Below are 2,983 nucleotides of genomic sequence, written 5' to 3'. Positions count from 1 at the left end.
TTGGGTGGGGGTGGGGGCAGGGAGAGGTCCAGTGACCGCGTGGGCCTCAGGGAACCGGGCTGGGGAGGAAGACCAGAGGCTTCCTCCCTAGAGGCTAAGGGCCCAGACTCCAAATCTTGTGGGCCCGGTCCTGTGCTGGGGGCACGGATCTGTTTTGCCGGGATCCACGTTGTGCACATCAGTCGGTCACCTTCCTCCTCTGCAGCGTCTTCCTACCCTCGGTCTAGCTGCCCAGGGGCTCAGCCTGCCTCCGAGAGAAGGAAAGACTCCGATGCAGTGGCTGGAATGAAGGCTGGCGGAACAGGCCACTGTGGCATAAGGATTGTTTTGAGCGGAAGTCAGTGGAGAAGCCGCAGATACAAGAGGCTCTCTCCACCGCCCCCCCTTCTCCCCCTCCCCCACCCCCCATCCACCCCCATGTGCCTAAAAGCCGGGCAGAAGTTTACAAAGTTGTCCGTCTTCCCCTCCGTGCTGGGAAACACAAAAGGTGTCGACCCTTGTCAGGGAGAAGGCACGGACAGAGCTGTGTCCCAAAGGTCCCAAAGGACCGTGCGCGACCCGGTCACCTCCCCTGCCGCCCCTCCCCCCCAACTCTTTTCTCGCGTCTTCAGCGGCGGGGGGGGGGCGATTGGGATTTGGGCGGAGCTCCTCGTCCTGCGGGTACGCGTGAGGCGCGCATGTTAGTAAACGATTTCTTTTGCGCTGCTGTTGTTACTGAGTTACTGAGACCGGAGGGCTGGAGAGAGAATTACTTCTCCTCCCCGGCAAGGGTGATGGCCCCCACGCCCTGCGCGTCCCGAGCCGGGAAAGCAGTTTCCGAGAGGCCGGCGCGGGATCTGGTGCCACACGCCGCGCGAGGACAGCCGCGCAGGGGCCGCGGGAACCGGGCGCAGGGGACACCTGTTGCGGCCACCACCGCGCGGGGCGGCGGGAGCGGGGCGCAGGGGGGGTACCCGGCTCACCCCGGTTGCCAGGCGAAGGGGCGGCGCGCGGGGGGGCGGTCAGCCCGGCGTCCGTGTGCCTTCCTCCCCCCGCCAGCGGGCGGCCGAGTCCAGAGCAGCTCCCGGGTGCGCGTCCGCGCTCCCGCTCCCGGGTGCGCGTCCGCGCTCCCGCTGCCGAGCAAGCCGCTCGGGCCGCCGCGCCACCTGCTTCCCGGGGAAGGCGGCCCGGCAGCGACCGAGGCGGGAGCGGGGGGGGGGGGGGGGGGGGGGGGGGGGGGGGGGGACAGGGGCGGGAGAGGCGAGGGGCAGCCCGGCGAAGGGGCTGCTCCTTCATCTGATAAAACATAAGAGCCGGGACGCCTCCCGCGGAGCAGAGTGGCGCAGCGGAAGCGTGCTGGGCCCATAACCCAGAGGTCGATGGATCGAAACCATCCTCTGCTAGCTGGACCTTTTGGAGGAAGATGTGCATTCGGGCTCATAGTAGTCACCCCTGACATAGTGCCTGATTTCTAGAAACGTGTGGTATGTTCATCCTTTCTCCTTCAAATGATAGCATGACTGTCTCATGGCTCGTTTCAGAGCAGAGGCAAATCTTCCTCGAGGAGGGAGAAGGGGAGGTGACAGGTGCCGAGCTTCCTTCCGGCAGGCGGTCGGCGCACCTGGAGGGGGCATGTGACCGTTGTCGCGCGGTTTTCTCCCGCCTCAAGGAGAAGCATTACTTACTTTTGCCCAGGCCGCTGGTTCCTGCAAACCTGCCTTTTTACTTGGGTGGGGTTTTCTGCTCCTTTCACTCGCGTGTCTCTTCCTGCGCACGATCTTATGACACTCATTTCGAGCGCATCATAATGGGCTGCAAATTCTTCTCTGAAGCAATGTTATGTGCCGGAACCGGGAAGGTGTCTTTTATAGCCTCTCCTTGTCCATACGTGCGCAAACTAGATTCACGGAAACGTTAGGAGAAACACAAGAAGCAAAGAAGTTAGATGTGAAATGGTAGAAAACACTGGAATCCACTAGAATAAAACATTCCAAATGGACACCAAATTCCATGGACAAACGAGGGAGCAAAATAGTCCTTCTGATACATTTGCGGAAGACAAGTTTTACACAGAAAATTACTAATCGATATACTTTTTAATGTGTGCCTGGGTTGTGACGAGGGGACAGAGACTCTTCTGAACAGCGGGACCCCCACAGGGCAAGATGGCCGAAGGGAAAGTTCGAGTAATCATGTTCATGCAGGAGTTTAGTGGTGAAGACGTTCCTGTTGGGCAAGACCAGTCCTCTTGGACGTATTCTGCTTGTTTGGCCCCTAAAAGCATTTTCACCTTAACTGTCCAGAGTGAGGAATACGTACACAAGCAGCATTAGTCACAGATGGCCAGGGAAGCTGGTGATGTAAAAGGGTAGAACCGGGCATAAAGGAATATGGAAGAACGTTTCTCTGAGTGTACTTTCTGGTAAGCCTTTACCTTTCGAAAGCTACATTTGTGAAGGTTCTGCAGTTTCAAAAATTAATATGAAATCAACAAGATGGGAAGGGGAGGGATGAAAACCCAAAACTGAAAGCCAATGAGCTGAATTCTTTTTTTTTTTAAATATTTTTCATGTTTACTTATTTTTGAAAGAGAGAGAGAGAGAGAGAGAGAGAGAGAGAGAGAGAGAGAGAGGCAAAGAGAGAGGGAGACACAGAATGTGAAGAGGCTCCAGGCTCTGAGCCGGCAGCACAGAGCCCCCACGCGGGGCTCGCACCCACCAACCGGGAGATCGTGACCTGAGCTGCAGTCGACTGAGCCCCCCCGGCGACCCCGGAAGACTCTTGTTTAAAATAGAATATTTGACACTGTGATGCGGCCTCGGCTGCTGCTGCTGCCTCGGCACCTCGTGCTGGTCTCCAGGCGCCAGCTGTGGAGAAATCCTTCCCCCCCCCCCCACGCTCATTTTCCTTCCCCCCATCCCGCCCCGCCTCAGCTCTGCACCCGCCGCTCACACCTCTGCCCGCCGCTCACCCCTGCGCCCACCGCGCGCACCTGCGCCCCCTC

The 2,983-nt window shown here is 58.9% G+C and overlaps 1 non-coding gene across 1 annotated transcript; it reads left to right on the top strand.

The window, feature by feature from the left end:
* Positions 1-1,310: 1,310 nt before the first annotated feature.
* On the top strand, positions 1,311-1,382 carry TRNAM-CAU (transfer RNA methionine (anticodon CAU)). Its single transcript has one exon. It is a non-coding gene; the product is annotated as a tRNA-Met (tRNA).
* Positions 1,383-2,983: the final 1,601 nt, after the last annotated feature.

This window comes from Herpailurus yagouaroundi, unplaced genomic scaffold (assembly GCF_014898765.1).
Source record: "Herpailurus yagouaroundi ecotype Mexico unplaced genomic scaffold, PumYag 250, whole genome shotgun sequence".
Lineage (NCBI taxonomy): Eukaryota > Metazoa > Chordata > Mammalia > Carnivora > Felidae > Herpailurus > Herpailurus yagouaroundi.
This window is presented reverse-complemented; position numbering and strand designations above follow the sequence as displayed.